The following is a 17,051-nucleotide window of genomic DNA, read 5'->3' on the forward strand; positions in this document are numbered from 1 at the left end:
CCAAATAAGCAGCTGCTGGATGAACATGAGTTCATCTCTTGCATGGTACACAGACTTTTTTTTCCTAGTAAATTGCAAATTTTGCCTAAAGATAAATATAGTGCCTAGTTCTCTGCTGCATTTGGCTTATGCTGTTGTGGGTCTCACTATCAGTCTGTCCTTCCTGGAAGAGTGTGAAGGGTGGATTTCTAAAAGTGCAGTTGGTCTCTGGTCTCTGACTTCATTTCCAAAAGGATTAACTTTGCCTCTTTAAAGTTTTAATTTGTAATAGTATATGATTTCTAACACTAGATCTAATCATTGTTTTCAGTAGTAAACAGTCAATTGTAAATTGAGCAAATTGCTTTGGCAATCCTAGTACCAGAAATGAAATGGATTAGGTCAGCAGGGGGCATATCATTTCAGGGCTGCTTAGGGGCCTAAAATACAGTCAGGTCATTTTTTTTTTTTTTTTTTTTTATTCTGGTGACAGAATGAAAACCAGAGCATTTAACTTATCTCCTGCCTCCATTCTCACAGCCATCACAGGCTCAAGAATGTTTATAGAAAGTTTCTAAGCCCATATTTCCAAGTTTAGGCTTCTTGGGCTTCTAAAGATACTCAACTGACTCTGAGGCAAGGCACCCCTCCCTGGTCTTTGGGCTTCTTCACTACTCCAGGAAACTGGGAGTTCTCAGTAATCTGGTATATTAAGCCCTAGTAATACTGTCTTTGAAAGAAAAGAATGGTAGTTATGCCTCAACCCAAGGAGGGGAGGAAACTGTCCAGCCTGATCCACAGAAGAACCAGAGATCTAGAAACAATAAATTTATACCAAGAAACCCAAAAGAATGTGATAGGGATGAAGAAGCATGCTGGAGAGGGTAAACAGAAAGAAAATTCTTCTGCTCAAAAGTCAAGAGTCTAGTACAATGAACTCCAAAGATAAGGTGGCATCCCAAGTTGCTCTCCTGATAGCAATCAACACAACAGTCGACACCCCAACCCAGTGGTACATGGTGAGCATAGCTGATGAAGAGACTGTGGTTCCCTGACCATAGTGAACAAAATTTGACTCAAGAATGGACCTGAAAATCATGACAGTGTCTTAGGCTGGCACTTCTAGGATAGCAAGAGGAAGGCAAATTTCAAGCCTACATCTGCTAGAGCCAACCTGTCAGTAAAGGCTAGTGTGAGAACAGCCAGTAATGCCAAAGGGGAGAAAATGCCCCAGTTCACCCAGACCTGATACACACCACCACATCCTCAAACTTGCTAGCTACATAAGCCATTGCTTCAACAATGTTGACTTGAGTTTCTGTTACTAGAAACCAGAAAACCCTCACTAATAGACCAGCCAAACAACTCAACCTTATTGCATCTAGTTCCTGAACTCTGGGCAGAGGGTATGTTTGTTTCCTTTTCAAACTGCTAAGCATTACACAGAAGGCATTTCTACTTTAAACAGAAGGGAGGTATGGTGATATATTTTTCATGCTTTATTAAAGCCACTGGAGATAAAAATAGCAAAGCAGCCATACTAATTAGATATAGAAGCTAGTTGGTGGTGGTACACACCTTTAAAACCAGTACTCAGGATTAAGAGGTAGATAGATCTCTGCTACTTCAAGGTCACACTGAGCTACGCAAAATTAATCCAGTCCTCAAAGAAACAGCTCACCCAAAAGTGATCTCAACACCTGGGATCCCAGCACCAGGGAGGTGGAGACAGGAGGACTTGGTTGGGCAGAGAAAGGCATATAAGGAGGAAGAGACAGGATCTGAGAGCCTTTTGCCTCTGAGGATTTGTGGAAACAGGATTGACATTTCAGTTAGGTAGAGGTAAGATCTACTGGCCGTTTGCTTTGTATCTCTGATCTTGAGCTTGAAGTTTGAACCCCAGTATCTGTCTCTAGGTCTTTTATTTTTTTCATGTTACAGAGAGGGATAGAAGAAATAAGAACTAATGAGCTAAACTGTTCCTTCCTTCTAGTACCCATGAGATAACACTGTAGTCTACCAGTTTCTCACCAAGTGCCCTGGTGAAGCTCTGGAATCTTTATCAAAGTAGCTCAAGCCTCATAAACTAACAAGTGTTTCCCTGTCCACCTTCCTGGCGATACTTGCCCAAGCAATCTCACCATACTCAAGGAGTAAGCAACAGAATCACAGAAAGGGAAGTGAGAAATCCTACCTTCAAGGAGCAGGCAGAGTGCTTATGTGTATACAAATGCACTAGGGGGTGAGCAAGGCAAATTCTCATACCAGGGCAAATCAAGAACAAAAGGAAGCTAGCCATATACAAGGTGAAATGTCACTCTGTGCCCTGTTTCAAAGGATGTTATTTGAAGGGCAGAAATGAACTATTTAGAATGCCTCTCCAATCCAAAATTCACAGTTAGATGAAATGTATATTCTGGAATTTTGCTTCATGGACACTACATCATCTTTTTCCATGGACACCAACACCATAACCTCCTCTGATATATGCACCTGATCTGGAAAGTATCAGTACAAAGGAAAACAGATACCTAAAGAAAGAGACTGAGTTTTCTGAACAGTCCATGTATACAAAATATATAAATGTGTTTCACAGGAACATGGAAGAAAAGGTATACATGTGCCACACCTGCAACTCCAAGGACTCTAGACCAGCATCAGATGGACTCATCCTTAAGAGTTCTTACTTTGCAAGGTGTGATGGTGCACACTGAACTCAGGAAACTAAGAATTTCTGCCATGTTATAGGCAGCTTGGGTTGCATAATGAGACATTATCTGAAAAAAATCAAAATGAGAGTGTAAGAGATTGAGATTTTATTTCAAGATGTTTGTCAGTACCTTACTTACCAAAAATAATGGCACGTTATCCCTTATTCAAAAATAAAAAAACACCTCAGTGTTGCATATAAGCTAAACATTTAAGGAAAAGTATATACATACATGCATACTGCGTGCATGCAGTGTGTGTGTGTGTGTGTGTGTGTGTGTGTGTGTGTGTGTGTGAGAGAGAGAGAGAGAGAGAGAGAGAGAGAGAGAGAGAGAGTGTGTGTGTGTGTTTAATAAAGCTTCTGAGCCATACAGCATTTCTGAAAGCTAAAACACATTGGTTAAAATTTCAAATGTTTACTTACAAGTCAACTTACCTTTGAAACTTTTTTCCTCAAAGGAAAAGCTGAAAACCAAAGTCTTAATATTATACTAATTCCTGAATTTTATAATATGTAAAGTCTGTTCTCTAGCAAGATGCCAATAAATCATGAACTTTGACAAATTCATTTTATACAGATTGGTCCCCAGATGATTCAGGAAGAAAAATGCAATGCCAAATCAACTTGAAATTTTCAGATACAGTTTGGGCATTGTCAACTGTTCCTGCATACATGTCTATATTCCTGGGCCCCCTCCCAGAGACTCTGATTCAACACAGGCCTAGATGCAACATTTTTCAAAATCTTTTCAGTTTATTCAAGGTATAAGCTGAGGTTAAGAACCAATAGTCTACAAGTAACTATGGCTTTGTCCTTCATTACAAAGACTAGATTTTACTTTGATAGCTATTCTACAACTGTTAAGATTAAGATAATTATTATGATTTAAGTCATAGTACTCTCAGAGACACGTCATTGGCTGAGAAGCTCTTCAAGGAAAGGGGGGGGGGGGAAGAGCCATATCAGCTGTGTTCTGAAGCTGTGCAGACTGCCTCCATAGAATATTCACTATAAACACCTGTGAGTGAGTAAAGGCTGGAAGACCACATTTCACTTTAGTAATGACTTGTTATATTACAGCAGAGGCTCTCTTAACCAGTAATGATCAGGACTAGTAGTTGATCACAGGAGATAAAAGCCACATATATCAAGGAATCATGGAAAACCGACACATACACCCAAACACCTCATTTTAATTTAAATGAACCTGTATGTGGTTCTTGTAGTACAGGACCAGGCCTTTGTTTATAGAGCATTATAGGCAAGAGTGCAGAATGTTTCTTACAAACTATAGCTGTGACAATAGCATTCATTACCATTACCATTTTTAACTTTTAAAGTATGGTGAGAACTTAAAAAAAGTATTAGTGTGTAGGTTAGAGATGGTTCAATGGTTAAAAGCACTTAACTAATCTTAAGCTGGTCTTCCATAGGATGTAGGTTAGGTTCCTAGCACCCACAGCTCATAACTGTCTAGTTCCCTCTTCTGGCCTCTGTGGGCAACAGACATGCACATGGAACACTGACATGCATGCAGACAAAACACCCAAATATATACAATAATTTTAATGAAAAAATTAGTATAGGTTAACTGTTAATATACTTTGAAACATCAATTCCAAAGCATTGGATGCTGTTTTCTTGGAACTTTTCCTAAGTCCGCAGGATTAGTATTAGCTAATTACAACAGGACAAATGATATATGCAAGCTTCAAAACAAACACAACTCACGCTTAATACTCATTCTGGTAGGAAAGGTCTGCTGAGTTCTAATGCTTAGTTCAGATGTCAGCTCCACTGAGAGCACAGTATTGCTATCTCTGTCAGGAGAAGCTCCCCTTTCTGGGTACCACACAAAAAGCATCTGATACCAGACTTACTGTAATTGTTTACATACCCATTTTCCTGATGAACTCACTTCAATACAAATGCAATGAGGTTCTAATAATTCAGCAAATTCTGAGTACCTTTCCATCAATAGACAAAACAGACAAAAATCTCAAACCTCATGAGGTGTACAGTTTCTGGGTATCAGTTTAAGGATAAAAGGTAACTATCCAATGGGGAAAGGCTCAGGTATAGCAATATATTTTCTTCTTTTTTTTTATCCTGTAAACTCCTAGTAACATCTTAACCAAATGTAGTAGTCATGAAGCTTCTCCTTAGAAAGGAGGAAAGATGTCTAAAAAGCCCTAACATTGCCTGGTGACAAGTGGGAGACTTCAGGACCTTGCCTAAAGTGAGTACCTGGAAGGTAAAATAAAGCACAGCTTTGGGTATATCTGTGATGGCACTTCCAGAGACAATTAGATTGAAGTGGCTCTAACTTAATCCATAGGCTAACTCCTTGGTGGATTCATTCCACAACTGTATATTGGGATCCTGTAGCGTAAACAAGTTACTGGAGATATGCCCATATCTTTCACTGGCTCCTACTTGAATCCCGTTTCCTGTCTATCCACGAGGTAAAGAAGCTCCTCTGCCACAGGATCCAGGGGCAGTGATGTTTTGTCCAAGCATATTGGTTTTGACACCATAACCAAAATAAACCTTCCCTCTCTATTAAGTGATGAAAAAGTAACTAAGTAACAGTTCAGTTACCAGCCTAAAAACTAAGAAACCCATCTAAAGATGGTCTAGACTTTGTTTCAAAATAATACACTGAGCTTAGTGGTTAAGAGCACTGGTTACTCTTGCAGAGACCCAGGTTTGATTTCCTATACCTACATGGCAGCACACTAATGTCTAAAACTTCAGTTTCAGGTAATCTAGTGCCCTCTTCTGGCCTTTGAGGGGAGTGGGCATACATTTGTTACATCTACATACATGTAGGCAAAGTGCCCATACATATATCATAAAAAGTTTTAATAATTAAAAATAAATCACAAATACCTTGCAGAAACTCTCTTCATATTTTTATTGATTCAGAAAACAGCTTTCAACTCTTCTGAGAACTTCCTTCAGATATTTACTATCTCATTATATTCACATATATTATATGTACAGTGTGTATGTACTTTATTTAAATCACTGCATTGAATTCCTACCACACATAACTGAATTTTAGTTCCACTACTATTCCTCCTACCCAAGCCCATCAGACTAACTGCAATTTCTACTACATTAGTACTGAAGGTTTATGATAACAGAATTATTTAAGAATCAGTGATCGGGCTGGGCGGTAGTGGCACGTCTTTAATCCCAGCACTGGGGAGGCAGAGGCAGAGGCAGTGTGAGTTCAAAGACAGCCTGGTCTACAGAGCAAGTGCCAGGATAGGATCCAAAGCAATACAGAAAAATCCTGTCTCGAAGAAGAAGAAAAAAAAAAAAAGCAAAGCAAAACAAAAGACATTGATCAGTGAGGTAACTACTGCCCTACAATTACACATATCTTCTTGCACACTGTTACTCCTGGAGATAAAACCTGCCTTGTTTCATCATTTACCTGTTTTTCTCTATATGCATCTTCAATCTTCTCATGTGCCTCAAAGAGGCTATAAAAAGTCAAATAGCAGCTTAGAACACACAACCTACAGCTGCCTGTTTAGCCTCCTCTAAGACTTTTGTACAAGAGTCATCGAGACTTATATTCCATCAAACATATTTCTGTAGTCCTTTTGTACTAAATTTTCTGGATTCCTATTTTCATCATCTGGGTTTCATTTCTTATTTTGATGAAGAACATACTCACAGCTGATATGTTAGTTACATTTTATGACCTTCCACTTCTACAACTGCCTCTTTTCTGCTCCCAGACATGGTCAAGAGATGGTTTTAATACAGAATTCTACATTGGAAATCACTGGTTTTCAGAGCTTTAAAAACACCCTCCCAAAGAGCCTAGATTCCTGGGTTGCTAAATGGTTTGATATATCTTGACCTAATCTCCTACTTGCAAATGGTTTTATATTCCTCTTCCTCTAAAGAAGCTTAGGTATTTTATCCATAATTTTATTGTTTTGCAATGACCTGCTCTGGTACAGGAGGGATGCTTTTTCTATTCATAGTATTAGGTTTTAAGTTAAATATATTAATATGGTTTACATGCCCTTCAGTGGTGGTGAAATTCCTTAGGTTAGTCATAGAATGATTTTCTCTTCTCCATTTTCTTTGTTCTCTAGTTTCAAAACTTCTATTAGTTCAAACACAAATCCTTGTGAATTGATCCACATAAATATTTTCTCTTCTTTGTTGATCAAAGTCTCTTCCATCTATTTACTGGAAGATGACTCTAATGTCCTATTCCAATCTTTACGGGAACCCAAAGTTGTTCTCCTGTTGTTTCACTATTCCTAGCATCCTATGCATGTTTCAGGAGTATAGCATCTTGTCTTGCTAATGCAAAGATCTAAGCTTATAGTTTCTTTGCAATATCTAGTCCAAATCTCCATGTGCCCTGATTTTCAGGTTAATGTTAAGGGTGATAATTGGCTGTTAAGATTTAAGAATTAAGTCAGGCGTTGGTGGTGCTCACCTTTAATCCCAGCACTCCAGCACTCAGGAAGCAGAGGCAGGCAGATCTCTGTGAGTTTGAGGCCAGCCTGGTCTACAGAGTGAGTTCCAGGACAGGCTCCAAAGCAATACAGAGAAACCCTGTCTCGGGGGAAAAAAAAAAAAAAAAAAAGGATTTAAGAATTCATAGTGACTAACCTTCTCCTATGCTTGCTGATGAAAACACAAAATGCTAAGCCACATTTGGCATTTATTAGAAAGTTAAAAATGAGCTGGAGAGATGGCTTAGTGGTTAAGAGCACCAGCTGCTCTTCCAGAGAACCAGGTTTGGTTCCTGGCACTCCCTTGGTGGATCACAACAATCTATAACTCTATCCAGTTCAAGGATCTGGACACCCTCTTCTGGCTCCAACACCTTTTGGCTCCTAGCACACCAGCCAGGCACATGATTGTTGTATAACAACTTCCTCTGAGATTGAAACAACTCTGAGATAGACAACTCAAAAGAACTTCAGGAAGTCCCTGAAACTGACCAGATTCACTAGGCCCATTCCTGCCAGAGTAATGCAATAAAGCTGAGAGTCCCCCTCAAAAAAGGGAGGCTGAACTACAAAGACTCTGAGACCAGAACAGCTGTATGGAAGAAGCAGAAACTAGCCAAGCTGTCTAGAGGAGGTTTAGACCAGAGTCACTAGGAAAGGGTAATCTCCAACCTGTTGCGCTGCCTGCAGACTCTGCAATGTGTTCCAGGTTCCTACTTTGTGAGCTGTCACCCATGCTGGAGTGAGCTTTGGCAATGCTGTTGCCTTTGAATCGTTTCTGCTCCTGTAAGTATCTCTCACCCATATGCCTGTATAAATAACCCCAATAAAACTCACTGCTTCACCAAGTTGGTCTCTGGTGGTATCTGTACTTGTCTGTCCTGGGATCCCTATCTGGGGTGAGTAGACATGTGTGTTGTGTCCCCTCAGGAAAAGTGTTGTCACACAACAATGGTACACAGATAGTAAAGAGAAAATGCTCGTACACATAAAATAAAAACAAATAAATCTTTTTTTTAAAAAATAGAAAATATAGCTACCAGACAACCCCAGACATTCTAAGATACTGACCAAAGAAATGAAAACCCAGCTTTGCACAAATACTTATGAATGACCATACAAGCTTATTTGTAATAGCTAGGAAAAAATCAGAATCAATACAAAATATACACTGTACAAGTCCATCTGTTAAAACCCTGTGAGGAAATGTACAGCAACAAGAAGTAGCTAGTGTTTGGCTGGGGACCAGGTTAGGGGAAGAGTGGGATTTCCAAGGAATCAGGCCATAAGAAAATGTCCAGAGGTGGTAGATAGGCTCCTTAACTTGACTGTTGTTAATGATGCCATATCATCAACATTTTAGGGGTGCAGACTTATGGGGTGCAAGTTACTATATAGTAATTTTGCCTTAATACAGCTATAAGGTGGCATGTAAAATAAAGTGGCCAAAAGAATTATGAAATGCTAAAACTGATCTGAAAAGAGTAAGGGACTGACCTGTGTATAAGGGCACTTCAGCACATGCCTGTTTTCAACGTGGCACTAATTCTCCTCTTAGACTGTTCCTTTGTTCCTTGTTTGCTTGCTTGCTTTATTTATTTATTTGGTTGTTTGTTTGTTTGTTTTTGAGACAGGGCCTCATGTAGCCCAGGATAGTCCTTTACTCTAGACTATTAAAGCATGCCTATATTTCAGAGTTAAGTATTGTTCTGATCATTTCTTTAGAACTCTATAGTAAGGTCTGCAAACTTTCTATAAAAGACCAGTCAGTAACTAGCAAAATACTCTTCTAAGTCTTTGTTGAGATTATTCCACTACTGGAATACAAGAAAGCAGCTTTAGATAATACATAAGTGAAAGAGTATAGCTGGATTCCAGTAACTTCATTTACAAAATCATGCAGAAGGCCAGATTAGCCCCGGAGCAGATCTCTAGCTGCTCTAGAGAATCACTAGTCTTTGGAGAACTAATCAATTTCTCTTTGGAAGGATACTATAAAATAATAAGGGGTTTATACCTAAAAATGACAATTAGCCAAGTAAAATTTAGAGAAAGGAAATTATAAAGAATTACTAAACTGTTGGAAAAGTCATATTTAATTGTATCAGCTAGTAGTGCACAGGTATGGGGAAGCACTCTTGACCAACAGTAGACACCATTCCATCCGAAGAGCTCACATCATACAATAGGCAGATCAAAATGATAAAAGTATGTGTTCTCTGAGGAGTTTAGACAGAACTGTATAAGCAGCTTTCAACTGTTACTTTTCCCTACCATGACTTTTGTCAAGGCTTGATTTGGAGGTTTGGGGTGTGGAAGAGCTCACTCAATTTTGGTTGTTTTTTTTTTTTTTTTTTTTTTTGTTTTGTTTTGTTTTGTTTGTTTGTTTTGTTTTGTTTTAGATGGGAGTCTTACTATATAGTAAGGTTGTTCATAAATGCTCCGTATTTCAACATCCCAAGTACTGGGGTTATACCTAGTGAGCCACCAATCCAATACACAACTTACAACAGATCTTTTTAAAAAAAATATATGATTTATATTTTATGTGTTTGAGTAGTTTGCCTGCATGTTATGTCTGTGAAACATATGTGTTCTGTGCCCATGAAGCCAGAAGAGGACATCAGATCCCTTGAACTGGAGTTATGATGGCCACAAACTGCCATGTAGGTCCTGCAAACTAAACCTGGGTCCTCTGGGAAAGCAGCCAGTGCTCTTAAAATCAAGCTATCTTTCTAAGCCAGCACTGAAGATTTTTTTATAAGTAAAATTCCATGGAAATGTTGAGTTGCTAAGTGGTATTAAAAAGGGGGGATAGACCATTCTTAATTAAAGGTAATTGTGAATTAGCTCAAAATCTTATGTAAAATTGTTTCAGTTCATGACAAACTTCTATACTAAATGAAATCACATGCTCAGAAAAGAATATTTCAAATTTTATCAGTAAAACACACAAGCCAGCTTCACTAAATTCTCAGGCAACACAACTTTGAAAGGGGGTTCCTCTGTTCTTCTGGAGGAAAGGGGCTTTTCACTTGCCTAGCAACAGAAGACATGACCTCTGGATAATATAAAGCCAGTGATGGATCTCTACCTTTAACATCTTTGGTCAAAATGACAGTTTGTTACAGCAAAAGGGCTGAAGAGGTTCTACTAAAAAGTAACAAAGACAGGATAGAGGAAAGGTAACAGACACATCAGCTGAACATTTCTGGAACTTCATGCTTCAGAACAAAGGAATGTTGGAGCGATAACTGAGGGAAACTAACCATCACTGTTACCTGCAGACAGAGCTGATGTGATGGAGGCTGCCTAAACCCTGTGATTCAACCTCTTTACTCCCTGGAGCAGGAGCAAATCAGCTTTGAGGATGCCTTCTGAAAAAATAAGTTTGCAAAGTAGCCCCACAACCAACCAAGCACCATGAGAGGGCACTAGTTAAAGAGGAAACTACTTCCTGTTTGTTTATTTCACTCTAATTTGCCAGTAAAAGAAATAAAGAGATGTATGACTTGGCCAGTCATTTAGTGTTCAACATTTTTTAAAAATGGAAATATGAAAATACTATATGGCTTTTGCTAAGCAGTGGCATTCCTGAAATACCAGTGCGGTGGCATTACTAAGCAAAAGACACCACGCTCCTTTGCTTCAAATAGCATGGGGTGTAGTGGTGATGGTTTACAAACTACTTTAAAGTATCTGTAATTCACATGTGAAATAAGTTACATCATTTTCTATAAAAGACCAACTTTCTAATAATGTTTGTTTTAGCAACAGTAAAATAGCTTTGCTTTAAAAGAAGATTGGTAGTTGGAGTTGCAAAGTAGACTTCTAAAATATCCACAAAACCAGTGAGGAGCACAAATGGCTACTGAAATACTACAGTTTGTGAGCACACATGTCTTCATTTATATATTGCATCTAATTTACATGAGTAGAAAGAGAGATGATGTGGATAGCCTTTTGGGCTTTTATTATTCCCTATCCCTTCTGCTTCCTTCCTAACAAAAAACAATCCTGTTTGCCTATCCAGACTCCAAAACCTTGAGAGGTGAATCTCTAGCTTTAGGATGTAAATCAGTCTTGGACTCTTCCGTGTGCTAATTGTTGGCATGAGGCCGAAGTGTGACCAATGACCAAAAACATATAAAATCTAACAACAGGCCTCTAGTTAAAGTTTTCCTTGCTCTTAGGAAAAGACAGTTAAGGCCTTTTCTTACCCAAGATGCAAGATGTTGGTGTGTAAAGACACAAAGACTGAGCTTCAACAGCAATCCTGTGACAGGAAGTAATATGTCACAGGCTATATGAGAAGCCAAGAAGGTAGTCTGAATATTCCTGGGTCCTGGTGCTGTGAAGCTCATGAGCTAAGTGATCCAAGCAAGTTCTCATGGTAGGAAGTAGTAAGCCCACTTGCATTGGTCACTTTCTGATGTACTTCTTTATTTACCAGGTGACAGTACCTGAAATGACAATGAAACTATAATGTTCATGTTGCAGACAGAAAATCAGGTCAGAAAGTTACTGGGGAAAGGATTTCTATTTTTGTTTCCACAGAAACTGAAAAGATGTAGATTCCTTCCAGACTAATGTGGTTTGATCAAGCCAGACCGCCTGAAACAGAGTACAAGGTGATCCTACATTCAAAACAGCTGGACAAAGCAGCCTTACAGACTACAGCCAGGATTTCTGAATCTTCTTTGAATCCCCCATGACAGCGCCCCTTACCAGCAGGAAGTAGTTTGGAAAGAACAACACCCAAATTCCCAAATATTGTCTATAAATGTTTGTTTTCATTTAAATGGACTTTGTTATATAAAATAAATTAAAAAAATATTCCAAGTTAAAAAAAAGAAAAAGAAATTCATAAGCTACAGATCAAGAGAATGTTAGTTTACAAAAAAGAAAGCATTCCACTAAAGTAGAAAAACTCAGAAAACAAACCATTCTTCAGTAATATAAAATTTCAAAAGGTAACTTTCTATGAATCTGTAATTATTTCAAAACTTTTACACATCAAAAGAAATAGATGTAATCTTATAAACAGTATTAAACAGAATACATTAAATAGGAAAGCATAGACCCAGGTCCACAAATTAATCTCTACTGTTAAAAGAATCCCTGGGGAGAGAAGGGGTGAATCGAAGGAGGCATTTATGTTGCTGTGATTATATTAATGTTCTGATTATTGATAAGGGTACTAGTCACCCAGGTGTTTCAACCTATAAAATTGAATCTGAGTCATCTGTCAAGACATATAAATACACTTAAATGTGTGACTTTCCATATTTGTATTATTAATGGATTTTAAAAACCTGGCCCAAGGAGGGTATGGTAGGACACACCTTTACTCTCAGACTCAGGAAGCAAAGGAAGGCAATAAGTGACAATCCAGGAGTTATGTATACTTTGCCTGGAGGAGGGTGGAGAGAGGCAAAGGAAAACTTTCTACAGGACTATAGTCAAATGTGTTAGTATTCAGGAATCTGAACTGGCCTGCCCTTGGGGTCCTGACAGGATATGCCCTTAGATGCAGCTACTAAGAACACCCCCTGTGCACACTCACTATATTCCCTTTTAAAAGGTGGGCAGTCCCTCCCCTCTCCTGTCACTCTTGTCCCGAGAGACTGATCTCTGCCCCTCTCTCTCCTCTTCTAATAAACCTCCTATGTGAGCCTTGTTGAATGGTGTGGCTTCTTTTCACAGCATCTTTTAAATTACAACATTGGTTCTCTGGCTCCCATAAAGCACCCATCATATACACCACCTATCAAGCACAACTTAGAATGATGTTGTCCAAAGAGCCAGAGCCCCTAAACATTTTGAAATACAGAAAGAGTCCATGAAAGGACTAAACGGATAGTACAGGTTCTGGAAAACAGTTCTACCACAAGGGGCACTGGCTTGGTTTTCACTGGCTTGATGCAACTGCTCTAAGCTAAGGAGGAGACCAGCAAAGAGATAAAGAACATACTGAAGAGCCTAGTCACCTGTGTCAACATATAACACACCTCATGTGAGGGTTAAGAATTTCAAGTTGAACTTGCTCCATTTGCCAGCAATAACACTAGATGATTAGAATAAACTCTTAGAGGACAGTTCTATCCGTCTCTACAACACTGCTGCTACCAAGGGCAGCATTCAATCATTGACTGCCTTGATTTACTCCACAGTACTACAGTAAGCATTCTGCAGTGACACAGCAACATTCCTCTACCAAACTTCTCTCTCTTAAAGATATCACCAAATATTTAACCAAACATGTACAAAATGCTGGCAACAGAGACAACTATACTACAGGAATAAAAATAAAAAGGATGGGCTAGAAAATGCAGCACTATGAACTACATCATGTCACGCGCTTGAAATCTTGGTCTTAAAACCTTCACATTCATTATGAGTGTTCAAGTCCTTCCTCCACCCCTGCCCAATATAAGTCAGTAAGATTTCCCTAGAAGAAATCTGAAATACTGTATTTACTGTATTAGATGCAAAGGAGGAGGAACTGATGTACACAAGTGACAGCAAACTCAGCAGACAAATGGTCCATAAGTAGTTCTCCATAAATATTACACAGGCAACATAAACTCTCAGGGAATGTGTACACTTTGGATAAATAAGAAGACGGGTCTCCCACCAGAATGAATAAAAGGATCTCTAAATTGTGCTAAGAATTTTAGCCAATCACATTAGCTAAATTGTGAACCAGGGACCATTCTAAGGGTACTGGAAGTTACCAATATTAGAGCACAAGAACCAATTCACCCAACCCTACATCAATGAGAGCTAAAATAAACATTACTCTGTTTAATGGCCTATTCCCAAGAACATTTAATACATAAAATCCTACAAAGTAATTCACTATGTAAAACTGTATGAAGAGTACATTGCCTTGGATTCCAGTGTGATGAATTACACAGTCAAGACTAAGCTGCAAAGTCAGTGTTTCAGCATGTGTATTACAAGGATATACTCATGCCTGAGTTAAATGTGAATGTCCTAACTCCTTAATAATCAGTGTTTTACATACAAGATGAAGGTGTTAAATAGATGAAGTACTACTAAATGCAACAATTCCCATCTAAATGGAATTCACATTCCTCAAATTGGACCAACTCAACAGACACATGTTCATTAACATCTAAAGGCATTGTTGTACAAATCTTCCATAAATAAGGAAGTAGACACACTAAATGATTTAAATATGAAACCTTAACAACTAACCCACTACTAAGTCAGGACCAGAAATATATCCTTAGGGCCTGCATGCATTCCTATCCACTCACCATTGTTCAAGTCACCTATTGTCATGGGTGGCATGAAAACTGAAAGTGTCCCTGAAAGGCTCATGCGAAGCCCTGGTCCCCAAGGTGGGAAATTATATGGGTCTTCAGAAGGTAGGAGACGCAGTCTCACTCTCTCCACTCTCTCTCTCTCTCTCTCTGCTTCTTTCTTGATTTGTGATATGAACAGTCTGTTGTTCTTTGTGCTCCTGCTATGATGTGTTGCCCTCACTGGAATATCAAAGCACAGGACCATATGCTCTTGGATTTGGAACTTATAAACATTATTACTTACCTGAATTACCTGAAGTATTTCACTGCAATAGCATGATGTCAACTGATACAGTGACTTGGCTTAAATTATGTTGTTCTATGCACAGGATTTTTTTTTTTTTTTTTTTTTTTTTTAGATAGGGTCAAACAGGCCTCGAACTTACTATGTTCATGCTGGCCTCGAACTTAGAGAGATCTGCCTCCCAAATGCTGGGATTAAAGGTCTGCAGCACCACAACTAGCTTATTGTACACATAGGAAACAACCTAGTTAGAGCAGACACAGAGACCTTTCCAAAGATTCAGAACCTATTTTACTAAAATGACCAATTGAAAATGGCTCCATACATGGCACCCATTTGGTAACCAGAAGAGCACCTCACCTACTGTGTTAAACAAGCTGTATAAAACAACAGAGTAACTTTAACTGAGTCAGGAAACAAACATACAGGACAACAGAGGATTTTATCTTTGCAGAAAGAATACAGAAAAAGGAAAACAAAAAGACTGGATAGCAAACATCTGAGATTCCCTGAATGGCAAACAGCAAATTCTCTGAAAAGTCCAGCTCAGATAAGCACAGAATGCACATCAACAACCTGCACAGCACACAGAGCCCTATGTCCCCTCAGAGCTCCTTCTGCAGAGAAGCCAGGCTAATCTAAGCTGCTCTTCTAAGAAAGCTTTTTCTGGAGGTTATTTGGAAACATATAGTAAAAACCTTTTTTAAATTATTATGTTTCATTTATTAATACTTTTAGTTATCACTCAATAAGTTTCAAGTCTAACATTTTCATACAAAAATATGTCATTATACCTTGAGTATATTCACTACCTGCTTTCATCCTTCCTCTCCTACAGTTGGTCCCTCTCCTCCAGTCCCTTTCTGTGTGTGTAGATTTTGCATTTAAAAATAAAACATGCACTACTATCTCTCTTCCCATTTGTTTTCAGCCCAGGCTGTCCTGAAACTCATTATGTAGCCCAGGCTGTCCTGAAACTCATTATGTAGCCCAGGCTGTCCTGAAACTTGAGGGCTACATTATAGGCTTGTGCTACATGACTAGCTTGTTATTTATTTTTAGTGTGGTAAAAGTTTTCTTATAGCCTTTAATCAAATATAGTTGCAGATCATTTTCAGTTATGTTTTAAAATCCACATCTTTTATCATATAACTTTGCAAGGCCTGGCCACATGGTTTAATTTGACTAATAAGATAGTAATAGTTTGATGCCACCAGAATCTCTGCATGAATTTTGGTAGTTTGGCCTTGTGCTCTGGTGATAAACCATGAAGTAAGTATGCCACAGAATGCTTCATGTTAGGCCTCAGAATAAATACATTAAGGTAAATATAAGCATTCCTACAATCATGGAGGCAGGCCCAGCCAACCCAAAAACAAAAGCATATCTTTTGACCAAAACCAGCCTGGATCAAGAAAACTCTAAGTGACTTGTAGATTTAGTGTGAAAAAAGGTATATAGTAAAACTAGTTTGTTATATAGAACTGTTATGATAAGATCTGATCAATACATCCAGTACACATCTAGAAATTCATCTAAGGCAATTAGCAACAACAGATTTACATAAGAAAGGTATTAATCATAAAAATATTCATACTAGAAAAAGCAACTATCATCAATAGGGAAATAGTCTTAAATTATGAATAGACAAATGTTTGAAGCTGTGAAAAATCATGTTTTAAAAGAATATCCAAAGACAGGAGTGATGTGGCACACCTTTGATCCCAGCACTCAGGAGGCAAAGGCAGGTAGGTAAACCTAAGCTTGAGGTCTATCCGGTCTACAAAGTGAATTCCTGGCCAACCTACAGGGCAATGTAGGAAAACACTGTCTCCAAAACAAACAAACAGAATACTCAAAAACCAAGAAAATGTTCTTAATACATTAAATCTAAAAAGATACACTCATTGCTAAGTAGAGAAGATCAGTCAGATAAAATTTGTTCAAGAAATGTAACAGGACCAATGAGATGGCTCAGAGGGTAAAGACACCCAAAGCCAAGCCTAACAACCTGAGTTCAATCCCTGGAACTCACAAAGTAGTAAAAACCATACCTGCAAAGTGTTCTCTAACCACTGCATATACAGGATGGCATGAGTGTATCTCTCTCCAAATAAATAAATATTATGGGAAATATTATACTAGGGTTAAAGGAGATGAAAAAAATCCCTTTCTTTTCTTTTTGTTTAGTTTTTATTTATTCTTTTCTCATATAATACATTCTGACCAAAGGTTCCCCTCCCTCTATTCCTCCCAATTACTCCCACCATGACTCCTCTCCCCACTCCCCC

The 17,051-nt window shown here is 38.5% G+C and overlaps 1 protein-coding gene across 10 annotated transcripts in view; it reads right to left on the reverse strand.

Moving 5' to 3' along the window:
- The window catches only part of Phf21a (PHD finger protein 21A), a 169,373-nt gene that overhangs the window by 102,449 nt on the left and 49,873 nt on the right, over nucleotides 1–17,051 (reverse strand). The window lies entirely within an intron of this gene.

The sequence above is a fragment of the Phodopus roborovskii genome, unplaced genomic scaffold (genome assembly GCF_943737965.1).
Source record: "Phodopus roborovskii unplaced genomic scaffold, PHOROB, whole genome shotgun sequence".
Classification (NCBI taxonomy): domain Eukaryota; kingdom Metazoa; phylum Chordata; class Mammalia; order Rodentia; family Cricetidae; genus Phodopus; species Phodopus roborovskii.